Genomic DNA, 18,883 nt, shown 5'->3' with positions numbered 1-18,883 from the left:
CCTGCCCTTTGGGCAGGGGGCTGGACTCGATGATCTCCCGAGGTCCCTTCCAGCCCTGATGTCTATGAAATCTATGAAAATCTATGAAACCTAAGGCTGCTTAGGAAAAGGAACTGTCAGGTCAAAATCAAACATTATGGGGAGGAAGAGAGTCTATAGGGCTGCATAAATATTTCTTAATAAAACCCATTCACAGTGAAACTTGCCTAATTTGCAAGCATTTTAAAAAATCTTCAATTTGCAAAATCTTCTTTGCTTAAAGAAATTTTCCCTCACTATAATTCATAAACCCTTTAGCAAATCTCGTCTGCTTTCATTGAAAGAGGCCAGCATTTTTTTTAAATGGGAATAATGTGATTTCACAAGGTTTTAACCCATAGTAAGGCAAAACTTGGCATCTTATGCTGGGTTTGGCTTAGAAGGTTTTAATTTGTTTCATCCTAAATATAAAAACAAAATTTAGCTCACCTGAAGTGAAATTCCAAAAAAAAAAAGGCTTCCTGCAAAACCGTCTGTACCAAAATTGCTATGTTTTCACAGCTCCAGTAAGAAGCTCATTTTTATGGCAGCTCTGACAAATAAGTTTGTTTATTTGTGCATCAGTTATTAGGCATCCATAACTGGCTGCCCTTTAATTTGGCTATTATGGCCTTCAGTAGAGCCAGTGTGAGTGGCATTCTGTGGCTTGTATAGCTTAGAAGGTCATAGATCTTGGAATCTTATAGTGGAAAATCTGAATAAAGGGGTTTTGAATAAATCTGAATACTGCAATAACTATGGGATAGATTACAACATAGGATGGGAAATCATGTCTAGACTGACAGTAATTACTTTAAAACTAATATATACAAGACAGCTTAAATAGTAAGGTAGAAGAGACTGCTGAATAACCTAAGCTTAGGATGTAAATTGTTTCATGGGAATAACCCAGAGACTCACAGACCACCACCTTCCTTTCAAAAGCTAAATATGATATTTACATCATAACTTTTTGTGCAATTTACATTTTTCCTACTTAAAAAAGATATTTCTGAATATGTTTAAGAACATACTACAGTAAGCATGAAGACTGTGGTGGGCCAGTAGAGGGCACAGTCCTGCATTGAGCCACCCACCTCACTGTGCCCAACCACCTTCCAGGCTCCGAGTGCCTCCCTGGCGGTGCCTCATGTCTGGCTGACCCCCTTCCTGGAGCACACCCGCCAGCCTGGGGTTTCATGGCCAACACCCAGGGCTCTGGACTGATTCTGGCTCTGTGCACCCTGGGAAACACAGGCCTATTAGTCCTCAAGGGTACTTGATTCACTTCAAGACGTTGGGATGCTTCCCTCAGTCAGAAGCTCAAGTAGTGGTCTCCCTTAGTCACCCGAACCAAGGGGACCCCAAGGCATAATCTAGACCCACTCCCAATAAGTATCCCACACTAGGTACAAAGGAGAACTTTATTGGTTACAGAAAGGAGGGTTAGAATGGGGTACAGGGTAAAGCAATGTCAGAGAAATCCCAGAGAGCAAACTCCGGTGGCTGGGTAGCCTTTGATCATGCATCTGAGTTACTGCAAGATATATATATCTAGTTAGATCTCATGTAGCTTACTCACAACTATCATTCAGAGGCAGTTGGAGATTCCCTCTGGAGGCAGGCAGTTCATTGATCATGAGTTTTGAGAGAGAAAGCAAGTTTCAGGTGGTTCAGCTCTTCTCTGTCTCTGAGACTCCCTCATGGCTGCTGCCCCCTCCTCCTGGGCAGTTCTTAACTTATATACCCCTTGTGACCTCATTCACCTGGTCCAATGGAGGCCAGCACCTGTTGGCTGTCAGCCAACCAATTTGAAATACATCACTAGTTGCCAAGCAGACTCTAGCCCACCAGAGAGCAAGCCCCTCACCCAGGTATGTGATACCAGTCATGTAGGCACAGGGAGTAGGTTTCCCTTCTTCCTCAGGAATGTATCCAGCTCAGGTTACCCAAAGAGATAGGATAAAGGTGTGTCTCCTCTGCTGGGCCCATCCTAACCAAATTGTCACAGAGCAGAGCAGAGTTTTTGGGGAGAAACAAAGGTGGCCTTCTGCCTCAACAATCATTACTTGTCTCAAACTATTCATATTAAGGATGAAAGAATTCAAAAAGACATCTAGACACTACAGTGCTTTGCACTGATACTTCTGAAATTTTGGAGATGTGTCCTAGGTTTCCATATTTGAAAGGAAATTGCTAAGTGCTTTTGGGTCAGGATTCACAGTAGACAGAATACTATATAGGGCAGTGGTCCCCAAGTGGTCAGTCACAATTGACCAGTCAATGGTGGAGCCTCTTTTAGTCGACCCTGGGCTGAGGCCTGGAAGTCCATATGCATGCAAGTACACGTTTGCTGCCACCAGCCCAGTAGGTCAGTCTGTGGGGAAGGGAAGGGGCAGGGGCAAGAATAAGGCCCCCCACAGTGAGGGATGGACAGTAAGGCCCATCCAGAAGCAGGGGAAGGTAAGTGGGGCCCCAGCTCAGCTGGGTGATGGGAGGATTGGCGCCTGAGGGGCTCATTCAGGGGAGAGGGGGCTCCGACCACTGGGGGACACCGTGATAGGAGTCCTGGGCACACATGCTCCCCCTATCTCTGTGTAAGGCAGAGTCAGTGATGGTGGCTGCTGCTGTACCTCAAGCCCTGCTACAGTTGGCCACATGAAGGCATGGCTTAACTCAGAAGTGGGACACACATGGCATCCAACCACTTCCCCACAGCTGCAGCAGGGCTCAGGGTGCAAAGCCCAGCCCACAGTGGCAGCTGCCTCCACCAAACACATATGGGGGGGCATGTGCCCCCCACCCTAATGCAGGGCACCATGGGTGGCTACAGCAGTGGTGAGGCAGGGACAGGCAGGCACAGCTGGAGGAGCCGTGGAAGAACCTGCAGCCACCCAGCTGTGCCTGACTCCCCTGGCCGATCCAAATCACTGAATCGCTCCGAATCAGCGACAAATCTTCCAAAGTTGATTCAGCCAAATCGATTCAGGACAGTGATCCAAATCTCTGAATCGAATCACTGTCCTCCAAATTGACTGAATCTCAACCCAAATTTAATACTTCCCTATTTTTACAGGCCTACTGGGTTACTTTTTTAAATCTGAACATTGGGGACTTTTTTTTTTAATCAGAGAAAACCAGGATCCCTGCTAATGAATAAGATAATATAAAGCAAGTGTGAAAATAGGTGTCTTCATAACATACTATACCCTGTGGTTTTTAACCCTCAACAAGTATAGAAGTAGGCATAAATGGAATAGAAGAAGTTATGAAGTATTTGAAAAATGTGAAAAGCATAGCAAGAGAAGTACGTGTAAATTAAGACAGGCAGAAACAAAAGTTACCTATGTATATATGAAGCTATTCTGTCATGTACTACTGGATAATAAAAAGGCCTAGGTTGAATTTCTACAGTTGACTACTAATAACCTGAACAGTACTGACTTAATCCCCAACCCAGAAACCTAGGAAAACCAGATTAAATATTATGGGTTCTCAGATGAGTAAAGTGTCTCCACTCACCAAATAGGGCTTTATTAAGAAAAAGGAAATAAAAACATGGGCAATTAAAAAAAAAATTGAAGGACCATAATAACAGACCAAGAGCGAATTAAGCAACCTCAGAATTATTTACAAGTAGTCCTGCAAGTAGGTGATAGGCACTAGCTTCCTTCTTTCATTATCCTTCACTCAGAGTCCTCAACTGTAGGTCAAAGAAGTTCCAATCTCAAAACAAGTCCATTTCTTGTACAATGCACATCTTCCACATGAAGCAACAACTACTGGAGATCTTTGCCACTGCTCTGTACTTCTGGTCTTCCTTTTCACTCCACCAGTATCAAGCATTGGCCACAAAAGCAACCTGTATGGGATCACAGCCAACTCTGAGAAGAATCAGTCAACTAAAAATAAAACTGAAGAATCAGTAAACTAGAAAGCAAACTAAAACATTTCCACTACAGGGAAATCATCCTTTTCTTTTTCCTTAACTAAAAGGAACCAGTAAGATAATGAGCCCTTAAATAAATAAAATTCCCATCCTTTTTTTCTTACCTCCTTGCCGTATTTTCACCCCTACCACCATAAATTTCAGTTTAGAGTGACTTCTGACCCCAAGTACTTTAAATAGTTCACTTGTCCACCTCATTCTTAAATATGGCTGTTGGTGTTTTGTCTACCATATACTTCCAATAGTAATATTTTGACAAAAGTGTTACAAACTGTTGCATAAACCCATGAAAGTGACAAAAATGCATATTAACTAAAATAAACAAATGTCTTGCAAATGAGATACATACTGCCCTACAGCCAAATAGGATGCAAATGAGGTCTATCTTATATATATATATATTCAGAATGGAAGGAAAAAGAGAAAAGAGATAGAGAAAATAACAAGAGCTAGAGGTAAGAGATATGAAATAGAAGATGAGAGGTTGAAGGAGAAAATATGCATTGTTTCCAATCATTGCATCTACTCAATGAAAGGACAGTCATTTCAACCAACGGGAATTCCAGAACGAATGGTGAATCACCTGATCTAATGAGGAAAATAAGACAAGTGAAAGAAACTGGGGTGACTTTAAGGTTTCTTGACTTAAGTTCTGAAGTCTGACTTAAGAAATGAAAAGCTTTCAGGTTCCATTTAGTTTTCAGAGATTTATAGCATTCCATTCTTAAAACAAAATCCTTCCTATGGTTTCTATTTTTCTGTTTTCTTCCTCTCTTCCTTTCCTTCTGCATCACCTACACTTCCCTACAACAGACACTTGTCATTTAAAATAGTCCAGTATTGAGGCCTATGTTATCTATCCTTCCAAAAATCTCCACATAGCCCACCATATGAATAGGATCATGATCATTTCAGTAGAGCTGAGCTTGTACTTTCAATAAAGCCCAGTTAGTGCTGCTCATGAGTTGGTTAGAAAGTATGCTGCCAAATTATTAGTTACATTTTGTCCAGCAGAGGCCAACTGTGTTCTTAATAGGTCATTCCTTGCCCTCGCTAGGTAAGGGAATGAATGGCCAGAATTCAAAGAAAGAGTCCTCCATTGGAGTCCAGAAGCACTACTATTAAACTAACTTGAAAAAACAAATTTATGGTGTCTTTTATAGCACTGAAGGATAGAGTGTCAATCCTTCCTTCCCTTCCTGCCAAAAAGCACACTATTGGCAAATTTGTAAAACCAAATATATTTATAGAAAGACTTACTCTTATTATTTAAATAAGGTTAGAATTATAAGTATTCCAGAACTGTACAGGTACATATAAAAAATATTGCCAGAGGTAGGAATCACTTTTGCAGTATCACTATATTACTGCTTCACTGCTTTCCCTGCATAAGCCTTATTTCCAATTAGTCTGAGCTCTATGAGACTCAATCAGTGACTATATAAACATTCTAAACACATACTGTGCATGCCACTTCAAATTTACCACTAACACTTTACAATATTTCTATCAAATATTCTCAGGAAATATGCCATATTGCACCAAAGTACTGGTTTAATAATGTTTCAATTTTTTTTGAACTAACAAGTATTTTAAGAAAGCAAGCACATAATTCTATAAACATTTTATTTTTCCTGCTTTTTATCTAATATAACTTAATGTGTGCCAAGATACATGTTTTTTTCAACTGGAGCATTTAAAAAGAGTTTAACACTTAATTGCCTTAAGCTATACAATGCACTTTTGGTTCATCAAAGAGCCATTGGTAGGATATGGAAAGGGAAGAAAGACTCTCACACAGATGGATTCAAAAGTAGTAGGCCACAACTTTATCAGTGGCAACCAGCTATTTTCTCTCTTCAGGAAATGGCACATTACAGGCATTATACAATATAATTGATAATTCCAGGTTGATTATATTTCACTTATCTCTACTTCTCAGTCCATTTTTTAAAACTATTTCTCAAAGAAGGAGCTTGAGTGTATCTCAGTTAACAGAACCTAAGGCCAGGTACAGATGTTCAAAAGCCCAAGGTGGAAATAAAGTAAGGTGGAAGTAAAGAGTTGACAAAAATATTCTGCCTGAATACAGCTGAGAGCTGGTTGTGTGATGCAGTTCAACACAAACCACTAGAAGTTGTCTGTGGCTCCACAACAGCCATTTTCCATATAGATCCTTTCCAGGAACAGCTACAAACAAACAAATAAAATGATCCCAGACTTATAATATGGAAATACATATTTCCAAAAGTATGGTAGAAATTTTCTATCTATCTAACACACACACACACACACACACACACACACACACACACACACACAGAGTCAACAATCAAAGTCTGAGCAGCTTTCATTCTCAGTAAAGACAAAGAGGGCTGAAAGTAGTTGTCAACATCATGGCAATATCAGATTGAAAGGCTTAAGTTCTTTGGTCTTATTTATTTTGACTAATCAAAACTCAAAAATGTAATTGGAACACATGTTGAAAGTATAAGTTGAAGTTTTTTCCCAACTCCCAAGTCTGAACAAACTGAAAAAATGAATTAAACAATTTAACTCAACTTTCAAACAATAATATTGAGCTTGGAATGGCAGGAATTTTTTTTCTCCCTCATTCCCACCTTCCCATTCTTTTTTTTCAGTTCTTTTTTTCTTGCTTTTTTGTGTTGGAAAATTATGAGAAACTGCAATAGTGGAATGAGAGCAAGTTTAAATGTAACCTTACAACTGATAGTGACACACTCAGATTAGAAATCATAGATTTAATTAATCGAGCTGATACTCTGGTTTTATTATTTTAACAACAATAAAAATCTGTTAAAAATAGGTAAGTACATTCTACATTCAAATGATATGTACATTAAATATTGTCCTAATCATAAGTTGTATCCCAGATTTCATTCAATTAGTTTTATACTCTGTACTGCAAGTGTACCACAAAAAGTTACACATAAACAACAAAAATAGTCTTAGAAATATTAACTGTGATTAACACTAACTAACTCTGACTGTGATTTACAAAATCTACCATCGATAATCTGCATAAAACAATTAAGGTGTATTTCTACTTCCAAAACAGAGAGGAAACCATTAAATTTGTTTTCTCTCATTTAAAAGGGTTAAACCTTTATAGTTTACAGAGATTAGAAAGTTAACGAGCAGGAAGTTATTTGGTGTCATTGTTTTTCTACCCGGGCAATATTTTTCCCTTTTAAAAATTTTAATTATAGAGTAAAACAAACCCACACAAAAAATTGTTTTGCTTAAGGGCCAGATCCTATTAGGCACCTAACTGTGCTTATTGCTGGAGTCCCTGAAAAACAAGGGGGGCCAAGCTAACAGAGGCAGCAAACAGGACAAGCAGTTTGCAGGCAGTTCACAGGTCAGTTTCTACCCCTCCATCCCCACCCCATTTGAGTGGAGATCCTTTCAGCTGGGTGTGATGAAGCAGGGAATCCACTGGGGCCAAGGAACAGTAAACAGGCCAGCTTCCAGGTGAGTTCACTAAGAAACTGTGCTTGGAAAAGGGGCAGTAAGAGAGAAGAGGAAGATTAAGAGACCCAGGGAAATGGCTGGGGAACATCAGAAAGCCAGAGCCACTGCCACTGCCACTGCCACTGCCTCTGCTTGCACCTACAAAGTTTCTGTCCAAGCAGGATCTCTCACCCTTGAGGCTTACATCAAGGTCCAGGTTCGGTGCTGTAGCTTGCAGGTAGAGGAGTGCCTGCAGTATGAGCGGTGCCTCCTGGTGGTATATTTCAAAAAGCAAGCAATGGAGCTACAGGCCGAGGTGATGAGGCCCCAAAGCATCTTCCACCATGAAGAGTTCATTGATTCAATACTGGAGGAGACCTTTGGGATGGCAGAAGAAGAGCTGGCAGAGGCAGTGCTGGAGGAGGAAGAAGACATGGACTCTCAGGAAGATGGAAGCTAGAAGTTTGTGACCTCTGGCAGCAGGCAGAAATCCTCATCTCCATCTGCGCAGTTAGGTTGGAGAATAGATATGAAGCCCTAGCAACACAGGGTGAGCTGCACCTTCCATCGGTGGAGGAGGACAGGTCAGGACTTCCCAAGTTGGGAAGGATCGAGACTTAGCAAGTGATGGAATCCACCTGACACAGAGAGGAAAGAGCATTTTCACAGATAGGCTTGCTAACTTAGTGAGGAGAGCTTTAACTTAGGTGCGCCATGGGATGGAGACCAAAGCCCTTAAGTAAGTGGGGATGTGAGGGACCTGGAGAAAAAGCAAGGAGAAGGGGGCATCAGGGTGTTGCCCTGTGGGGTCAGGCCAACTCTTAGGATATCAATATTGCACTGTTGGACAGGAGGGTGTGACACAATTGCACATATACAAACACACAAATCAATCAGGTGCATACACACACACTACCAGCACAGGCACATACACATCTAAACCAGCCTAGGCACAAGCATACCTATCACCAATTCAAGCACATACACTATACACCCCAAAAGTTAGATACAGATCACTAATTCATATATCGTACACACAATATCATACATATATGTATGTATATACATACACACACACACACTCACTAGTTCACACACATACAACCCACCTACGCATACACACAGGTAAGTTCCTAAAGAGAGAGCACTGAAGTTTAGGGAGTGAAGGTTGCCAGAACCAGGATTAGAACCAGTGGACTACAAAGAAGCTGGCTGAGAAACTCAGGCTTGTGTTTACTTAAGATAGACTGGGGCTGGAAACTGAGACAGACAGCTGAGATATTAGGTGGGGCAGATAAATGGTGGCAAGGAGGAAATAGCTGGGAAAGAAACTGAGGCAGAAACCTGGTTGCTCAGGGGAAAAGGAAAAGGCAGTGGGGATAAAACAGTGAAAAGAAAAAGGGGGGTTGGAGGCAGAGAGGAGCTCAGGACAGGTGTTGGAGGTGGCAGTGAGCCAGAAGCAGGAGAGGGAGAAAGTTAGAGGGGTGAGGAGCAGAGATTGGAGCAGGGCCAAACCATAGTAAAGCAAAACCCAACTTGGGGTCCAAATGACAGTTTTATTAAACAGACAACACACTACACAGCCCCATGAAGTTATTGGTTCCCACATACACACACACAAGCACTTACAATGGCAGCAGGAGAAAGAGATTCAGTGGAAGGGCTGGAGTCCAGGTGGGGAAGAGAAACAGAGTCCAAGTCCTTGGCTGAAGAAGGCACGGGGGGTGACAGCTACCTATCCAGGCTGGAAAGGGGTCCTTGTCCAGTAGGTGTTGTCCAGAGGGAGGTAGTCGGCAGGGCCTCAGGGTGGATAGGTGGTGTGGCGTGGTGCTGGTCAGATGGAGAGGGCATCCCACTGGGTCTGTCTTCACTGCCCCTTTTATAGGGGCAGACCTTGTGTGACCCTAGTGACAGGAGGCATGCCCGGGCAAGAGTCAGCCCCTGGCATATTGAGCATGTGTGCTCCGTGCAGGGATGTGCAGTTTCGGATGTCTGTAATAGTGAGGCACAATGGTGGAGTTGCTGGTTCTGCAGGATCTTTTGTCTTTCAAATGTTGGGTTCTTATCTCTGTTCCTGGGTAAGGTCTGTGGTTCCTGGATGAATCAATGTGAGGTGATGGCCTGGTCATTACAGGTCTTTCAGTAGAGGCCTGCTACCATTGTATTTCAGTCATTTCCAATCATACTCATTCATCCGGGAACCAATTAACATGGGAGGGGTACATGACTCATATAGTTGCAACACAGGGGATGCCCGGGCAGAGGACACAAAATGGAGGCTTGACATACAAAATGGAACCTTGACATGACTTATGTTAACTTACATATATAGGCCTAAAACAGTAGTCACACAATATAAAAGCAGTACAAACATAATAATTATCACTTATAAAACAGTGGGTATCAATATCAAAATAGCAGGGAACTTATTTGCAAAGATGGGAGAGAAAAATAAACCTTACTACCTTGAATAAAATGTTAAAGCTTATCCTACATCTTAGATTACTTATACTTATCTATAGGGAACAGAGAGGGAGAGAAAAAGTCATAAATGGTTGGGGAAGGGGAGGGAATGCATTTTAAAATAAAGAAAAAAAAGAAAAACTGGGGGTTTTGCTACAAGGGGAGCTGTTCTCATTCTCCTTAGAAATCAGGGCAATTGAATAGCAGAAAGAATTAGAAGTCCTCACTCAGTCACAGAACTAGGATGTGACTGCAATAACAGAGACTTGGTGGGATAGCTCACATGACTGAGGAACTATCATGGATGGGTACAAATTGTTCAGAAAGGACAAGCAGGGGAGAAGAGGAGGAAGAGTTGCACTTTATGTAAAAGAGTGATGTGATTGCTCAGAGCTCCCATATGAAACTGGAGATAGATTGAAAGTCTTTGGGTTAGGGTCAGAAGAGAGAGGAGCAAGGGTTATATTATGGTGGGGAACTGCTATAGACTAGGAGGAAGTGGTGGATGAGGTGGAACGTCAAACAGTTAGTGGAAGTTTTCCCATCACAGGCCCTGGTTCTCATGGCGGACTTCACTCACTTTGACATCTGCTGGGAGGACAATACAGTAATGCGCAGGCAATCCAGGAAGTTTTGGAGAGTGCTGGGGACAACTTCCTGGTGAAAGTGCTGGAGCAGCAAACTAGGGGCCATCCTATTCTTGGCCTGCTGCTCAGAAACAGGGAAGACTTGGTGGGAAATTTATTATTAAATGGCAACTTGGGTATCAGTGACAATGAGATGATTGAGTTCAGGATCCTGAGGCAAGGAAGGATGGAGAGCAGCAGAATAATGACTTTCAACTTCAGAAAAGCAGACTTTGACACACTCAGAGAACACATGGGCAGGATCCCCTGGGAAACCAGGCTGAGGGGGAGAGGACTCCAGGAGAGCTAGCTGTACTTTAAAAAAGCCTTACTAAGAGTGCAGGAACAAACTACCCTAATATGCAGGAAGACTAGCAAGTATGACAGAACACCAGCTTAGCTTAGCCAAAGCACAATTGGAGTTACAGCTAACAAGAGATGTAAAGGGTAACAAGAAGGGTTTCTACAAGTATGTCAGTAACAAGAGGAAGATCAGGGAATGTGTGGATCCCTTACCGAACGGGGGGAGGCAACCTAGTGACAGACAATGCAGAAAAAGCTGAAGTACTCAAAGCCTTATTTGCCTCAGTTTTCACAGGCAAGGTCAGCTCCTAGACTACTGCACCTGGCAGTACAGTTTGGGGAGGATGTGAGTAGCCAACAGTGGTAAAAGAATAGGTTAGGGACTATTGAGAAAAGTTGGACATATACAAGTCCAGGGGGGTGGATGGGATGCACCCGAGGGTGGTGAGGGACTTGGCTGATGTGATTGCAGAACTGCTGGCCATCATCTTTGAAAACTCATGGTGATTAGGAGAGGTCCTGGATGATTGGGAAAAGGGCAAAAATAGTGCCCACATTTAAGAAAAGGGAAAAGGAGGATCCAGGGAACTACAAATACATCAGTCTCACCTCCGTCCCTGGAAAGAACATAGAGCAGATCCTCAAGGAATCTATCTCAAAGCACTTGGAGGAGAAGGTGATTAGGAACTGTCAGCATGGATTCACCAAGGACAAGTCATGCTTGACCAACCTGATTGCCTTCTGTGATGAGATGACTGGCTCTGGGGGTGTGGGGAGACAGGTGAATGTAGTGTACCTTGATTTTAGCAAGCTTTTTGATACAGTCCCCCACAACATTCTCACAGGCAAGCTAAGGAAGTATAGGCTGGATGAATGGACTATAAGATGAATAGAAAACTTGCAGGAACATCGGGCTCAGAGGGTAGTAATCAATAGCTTGATGTCTAGTTGGCCGTTGGTATCAAGTGGAGTGCCTCAGGGGTCGTTCCTGAGGCTGTTTTTGTTCAGTATCTTCATCAACAAACTCAGAGATGGCATAGAGTGCACCCTCAGCAACTTTGCCAATGACACCAAGCTGGGGGGAGTAGTGGATACACTGGAGGCAGGGCTAGGATTCAGAATGATATAGACAAATTAGAGAATAGGGCTAAAAGAAATCTCATGAGGTTCAATAAGAACAAATGCAAGGTTCTGCACTTAGGAGGGATCAATCCCATGCACCAGTACAGGCTGGGGGCTGACTGGCTGGGCAGCAGCTCTGCAGAAAAAGACTTGGGGGTTTACAGTGGACAGTAAGTTGAATATAAACCAATAGTGTGCCCTTGTTGCCAAGAAGGCTAACGACATACTGGGCTGCATTGGTAGGTGTGGTGCCAGTAGTCTAGGAAAGGGGTTATTCCACTCTATTCAGCACTGGTGAGGCCACACCTGAAGTACTGTGTTCAGTTTTGGGCCTCCAGCTACAGAAAGGATGTGGTCAAATTGGAGACAGTCCACTGGAGGGCAACAAAAATGGTTTGGGGCCTGGGGCACATGACTTATGAGGGGAAGTTGAGGGAACTGGGCTTATTGAGCGTATAGAAGAGAAGACTGAGAGGTGATTTAATAGCAGCCTCCAACTCCCTAAAGAAGCTTTGAAAGAGGATGGAGCACTCTGTCTTGGAGTCTGAACTCTGGTGCTTATTTAAATAGGCACCCTAATGTACCCCTGATCAGCAGCTACCTTCCCTTCCCCACCCCGCCCCCAGCCTAACTTTGTACATGGATCTAAAACAAGTGATTTTTTTTCTCCATGATGCCTAAGGTAAAAAGCCTTATCTTAGATTCAGGTAAATATGGTAAGTAATTTAGTTCTTTTATTTAGTGTTAAAAGGTCTGTGCTATAAAGTTAGTCACTTTCTATATGATGATCAAAACACCAATTTAAATTCCATACATGGATCTTAAACAATATGGGATCTGTTATTTCCAAGTGGTTGGCACTGTACAGGGATCTGAATAATATAGAAGTTAGGGAGAAAGTTCCATTGTAACAGCTTTTCCATTCCCACTGCTTTCATGGGAACAGAAAACAGTACTGTGTAGTGATGCATCCAAACTAGTTCTTCAGTGTATCATGTACTGCTGGCACTTTCTCTACTTCCCTTCATGAAAATTGTTAGTGTGTTTTTTCTTTCTTTTTTTTCTTTCTTTTTTTAGATTATTGTGCAAAAATTTTGTGGCAGTCTAACCCAGTTAAATTACTGTACATCATCCATACCTGGGCTATATAAACAGATATAGTGTTAAATGAGATTTTAAGGCATTTCATTTCAGAGAACATAAAGTTTCAATAATATATATAATAACTCCCAACAGAAAATCATATCAAAGAGCCAAATCATCAGAAAATGCTGCGTTTAATGATTGTTTATGGGAAGACTTTTAACTGTCTCTCTCAAACAAGAAATCATACAGGATAGAATAACTGTAAAGACATACTGCAGACTAAGTGCAGACAATTTATTTGCCGCAGTCCTACATTCTTGTAATGCTTCTCTGGGTATCCTTTGGAGTAAAGTGGAAACACAAACAGGAAAGTGACTTTCTTTTTGATAAATGAATGTGTCTGAAAACATGAGACAGTGAGACCAGCCAAAATAACTGATCCAAGTCTGTTGAGAACAACATGAAAGAAAATGGGAGAGAATGCCTTGCTTATGCCAACTTAATCAAAGCTTGAGTCCTGATAACCATATAAGCCAATGGTAAAAATGAAGATATGATGCTGTTTATGCCTGGAATGATAGGGATTTGAAAGAAATAAGGATACTTCTGTTCATAATATAGCATTACATTTAGCAAGCATTTAAATTTAAAAAAGCAGCATCCATTACCACGAATCTGCTTTACTAGCCCTCCTGAATATCTCTTCCCACTATATTAGTGCGTCCTTACTTCTTCGTGTTTCCTTTTCTGGACAGGAAGGTTTAATGAAATTGTGACAGCAGCAGCAGCATGGATTAGTGCTGCAGTGAAAGAGCTTTGCAGTTCAGTGGGAAGTTTGATCTTCATCACACTTTATTATTATTATTATTATATCTACACATAAATCCACGCATATTAGGAAATTGTTTCCTTTGTGGTAGCTTCAGAAATGGCAAAAATAACAACTGTGTAAAAATGTGTATAAAAAGAAAACAGTCAACAAACATCTGAGATTTTTTTTAAACAAACAACGGCCCCCGAAAAATCCCAAATGCTCACTCTATAAAACACAAAATGAATATTGTATTAATGTATATTCTCTCCTTAAAAAGGTCAAATTGTAGCTGACAGAGAATATGACTGCATAAGGTCTAGACTCATGCTGTACCACTACTTTTCTGTGCGGGTACCACAAACATATTATATCCTAGCTCTTTACAAGTACGTGGGAGAGGGCAGGCTCTGGACCTGTAGTATCCATATGCAGCCGATAACTGCCTTTGCTGATTCCATGATGCTTACTGAAACACATACCAGACCCACCCTTATGTGGAGCTCTATGATGATAACCAGAGATCCTGGTTTTCTCTGATAAAAAAATAAAACAAAACCAAAACCAAACTATTTTTGGATTTAAAAAAGTAACCCCAAATCCACATCTTTCTGTGATTAAAATGAAACACCACTATATATATTCATTTTAATCATCATTGGAATTCAGTTAGCTGTGTTACAATATGTTACCACACAGTTGATTACCAGGGACCATGGTTTTCTGTTTAAAAATTGCAAATACTCTGATTAAAAACCCCCAAAACCATGTTTTTGAGCAAATAAAATGAAATACCACTCTCTGTCTCTAGGGCTATGTGAAACACCATTGTTTCATTTCGACATCCGTTTCACCATTACTAAGGGTCAGTGTTTCATTTCATTGTTTTATTTCACTTCAAAGCACTTCACTGCCCCATTTCATTTTGTCGAAACTGTTTTGCTGTTTCAATGTGTTTCAACGTTTCACCCATAGGCTATAATGGGAAATCATGGAAATGCCTAAAACCTTGTCAGTTCTTGCCTGATTTGGATGAAAATTGCAGGAGTGGTAGCCCCTTCTGAGAGCACAGTGTCTGCCAGATTTCAAGGAGATAGGTGCAGACATTTCTGGGAAACTTCACCTCAAATTATTCAAAACAAAACTCCTGGTACTTGCCAGCACTGCAGCCTCCTGTTGTCCAGCATGCAGATCCAGGGGCCCGCACCCCAAAGAGGGCTGTGGGGTTGTGCCAGACTCCTCCCAAGGGTACGAGCCCTTGGATCTGCATGCTGAATGAGAGGAGGCTGCTGCTGCCACCTAAGACTGGCACTGAAACCAACTATGCCCGGCTTTGAAACTCAAAACTTTTAGGAATTTTCGAAATGTTTCAAGTGCCCTTGTTCTGTTTCAAAGCTATTTCGAAAGCTTTTGTTTTGTTTCAGTTTCACTGTTCTGAGCTTGAAATGTGTCAAAACAGCTTTGAAATGAAACACTCAGTGAAAGTTTGCACAGCCCTAATATAGGGTGTGTGTGTGTGTATGTGTGTGTGTGTTGTGGCTGTCGCTCTGCACTGCTTTCTGGTACGGAGCAGCCCTGCTATGCCAGTGCCCTGCCCATGCCATTGCCGTGCATCCCTATCCCTCCCTCATTCACCCCCATATGTCAGGTTTCTTATCTAGAATGCTGGTTCTGGGCTCCTTGCCTGCAGAACCCCTTCTGTGAGTGCAGTGCAGCACCCTAACTACAGGTCATGCTAAAGTACTCACCTGGTATGTTAGAGTTTTTAGAGGGTTTAAATAAGGGCCTCTTTAACCTGATAAGACAGCACTGTAATTACCATGCCACCAGTCTGTCATTTTCCACTCATTTCTCCAGTGCTCCTTTGGAAGCTGAACTGCTAACACAGTCCTTGAAAAAAAATGGGCAGAGGGCAAAACAGGGTAGAGGCTTCTATTTCACTGAAACATACGGTCCCAGCTAGAATTTATGGCCTACCCCCATGCAGAACAGTAGCTGCATGACTGAGCCACACACCTTCTTGCTTGCTCCTTTCTTCTTAACTCCATGTATCTCCCACAGACCTGCCTGTCATGGCCACCCAGGATCCATCTTCAAAAAGAGTGCCAAAGAAGGGCTAGATGTTGTGTATTTATTTATTTGATGAAATAAAATGAAGGTTTCCCTCTTCAAAAAAGGACTCAGTGTAGTTTATAATTACAATAAAATACATTTTAAAATATACAGTATTAAAATAAAATAGTTATACTATTTTATAATTACATTCAATTTCCCAAATAATACCCCAGATGTTACCTCCCCCTGTCCCTCCCAGCACCTCTTTCTGAAAGCCTTTCCAAATGAAAAGATCTTAGCATACTTTTGGAAGATGTGCAGGCTTGAACTCTGAAGAGTCTCAAGGAGGAGGAAATGCCAAACTGGTGGAATGATTAGTGAGAATGACCTCCCACACATTTTCACTGAGAAAATGTGGTCCACAGATGCAATTTACAGGAAGTTGCTCTCAGTTGACATTCGAGATTGCAATGGGAAAAAAAAAGGAGAAGGCAGTCCCTTAGGATATCAGACCCAGGACATTCAGGGATTTAAAACCAACACCTTGAATTGAACACACAAAACTAATGGAAATCAGCACAGACCCTGGAACAACAGCGTAAAGCATACCTGGAGATTTGCCTCCGTGAGAAGTTAGGCTGCCACATTCTGGGCTGCTGCAGCTTCCAGATGGTCTTCAAGGGCAGCTCCTCACAGAGTACTTCCAATAATTTGGCCTCAAGTTTACAAAAGCATGTATGATGATGCCAGATCCAAAACTAAAAGAAAGGGCTACAGTCTTCTGACCAAATGGAGTTGGTGAAAGGTAGTCCTAGATACTGCTACAACCTGACAAATCCAGTTCAGTAAAGAATTCAGGAGTACGCCAAGGATGGGATGGCTAAATTCCTCTCTCTCCCAAAGCATGAGGTCTACCAACCACCTTTGCCTTTGTCTTATCTGTATTGCTTAGTGCAACAAGATGGGACAACAAGACAGAAATCTGAGGAAATCCATAGGAAAGGTGGTACCAAGGGGGTGATGAGCACTCCCTCATGACCACCATTTGGGTCATTCTTGTAAGGAAATAGCAGAACTGAATAAGATCAGTCCTATGGATTCCCATTTACATAAATACATTATCAATACATCATTATCAACTGTAACAAAGGCCACTGCAAAATCAACTGTGATCAAAATGATACAACTCCCTTCTTCAGTCTCCAAGTGAAGACCATTGACCAAGTTCACCAGCAAACAAGCATCTCCATACTCCAAATATCCAGGACAAAAGCCACATTGACAGGAGCCCAGGAGTTTGAGATTGTCTAGATGCACCTGGAACTTTTGGGTTATAAACCAGTTCAATGACTTCCCCAACAAAGGAGAACCTGGCTGAGAAAACAGCTAGCTAGGGATTCGGTATAAAGAGATTTTTTTTTTTTTTTTTAAGTAGCGGCTAGACAATCACAGACATAGAAACAACTGGCACCCTACCCTCCTGAAGAAAGGCATTGACAAATCCCACCAGCAATGTCCATAACTGGCTTTTACAAACCATGATGGGGTGGATTCAGTTCAGAGCTGGATCCCCACTCAAATCCCTCCAAGCACATGCCCTGCATCAGTGGACAAGAACAACTGAAACTTATCCAAATGGAGCACATGAGACTGGGCTCTTTCCTAATCCCAAATTCAGCTTCTGTAGCTAAACTGGTGGGTCCAGAAAATTTGCCTGCAAAGTAGGTGGCAAACTCTTCACAGTTGTAATGATTCACTGGGATGTCCAGCCAAATGGGTAGAGCTTGGAGTGGACTGGGGATTTCAGGGGTCAGAAGCCAAGAATCAGGAACCAAATACCTAGCCAGAGTTGAAGGCCACCTGCAATTTAATCAGCTACTTTTGTTTCAACTGCCTTCAACAGGAAAGAATAGAAAAACATGTCATGAGGCAGCTTTTCACAGAGACACTAGAGGACATATAGGAATTACTGTCTTCAGAAAACATAGATGGAAGCAGGCAAAAAACATTAGAAATGTATAGCAGAAGTGGGCACATCATGCATGCTGCTATTGCCAACCTAAACCCAAATCCAAAGATTTTTGGTGCTAACTGACAGATGCTATTACCATGAATGGAGGCCAGGACAGGCACCTAAATGTTAACCTAAATGTTTTGTGTAATCTGTAATAATTTGCACCCTCCTTGGAGTAGCTAGGTGTGTCCTAACAAGCGTGCACATGCAGAGGAATGTGTTTCCTGCAGTACAAATAGCAGCAACACATATCTGTGCCTCTGCCATTTGCAAGTCCCTGCATGCACATTCCAGCACGTGGCAAATTGAGCCAGGTAGGTAGGGGAGGTTCAGGCCAGCACCTATGCTGGTCCCAGCAGCCTTACCTAAGGGCCTGGGGACTTGCTGGGGCAGCAGCAGCACCATGATAGCTGCTCAGAGTCTGGCCAGACAGGATCCATTTCTGGAAGCCCATGCCCTGCCACATACTCCACACCACTTTTTTTAGCTGAGTTTTTTTTTTTGATGCCGGGATCTTCTGATATCAAACAAACCCCACAGCGTTGCTAATTAACAGTACTGCAAGCAGATGTGTGTATGTCACGTGTGGTTTGTGGTGACCCAAATGGGTGTGAGGCACCACAAACCTCGTGTGTGCTCATTGGGACCCACTCACTAAGGCTCAGAAAAACACTGAAAGATAATCTCATTCCTACATCATTTAAGGGGCAGCACAAGATAGCCTTCATGGGGATTACATATAAAACCGAAAGTGTAATCCAGAGGAAAATATCCAATCTTTCATAAATCCTTCTGGAAAAATTGATTATGATTTTAATAGGATTTGGTCCTATGTATATTTTATTTTGGATTTTGGACTCAGGGAAGAAAAAAACAAAACAGCAATATTGTGTTAACTTCTAAACTTTCTTTTTCAAATGATAACATATTTCTAAACAAAGTATGAGCTTGGTATATTTTGA

General features: G+C 42.0%; 1 long non-coding RNA gene across 1 annotated transcript in view; it reads left to right on the top strand.

The window, feature by feature from the left end:
- LOC109306083 overlaps positions 1–18,294 on the top strand; it is a 20,220-nt gene extending 1,926 nt beyond the window's left edge. The window contains exons 2-3 of the long non-coding RNA XR_002099840.1: positions 12,268–12,271; positions 18,232–18,294. This is a non-coding gene — a long non-coding RNA (uncharacterized LOC109306083). The remainder of the gene's footprint in view (positions 1–12,267; positions 12,272–18,231) is intronic.
- The last annotated feature ends 589 nt before the right edge of the window (positions 18,295–18,883 follow it).

This window comes from Crocodylus porosus, unplaced genomic scaffold, assembly GCF_001723895.1.
Source record: "Crocodylus porosus isolate Cpor-Errol unplaced genomic scaffold, CroPor_comp1, whole genome shotgun sequence".
In the NCBI taxonomy this organism is placed as follows: Eukaryota; Metazoa; Chordata; order Crocodylia; family Crocodylidae; genus Crocodylus; species Crocodylus porosus.
The sequence above is the reverse complement of the archived record's forward strand: the minus strand, read 5'-3'. Positions and strand labels throughout refer to the sequence as shown.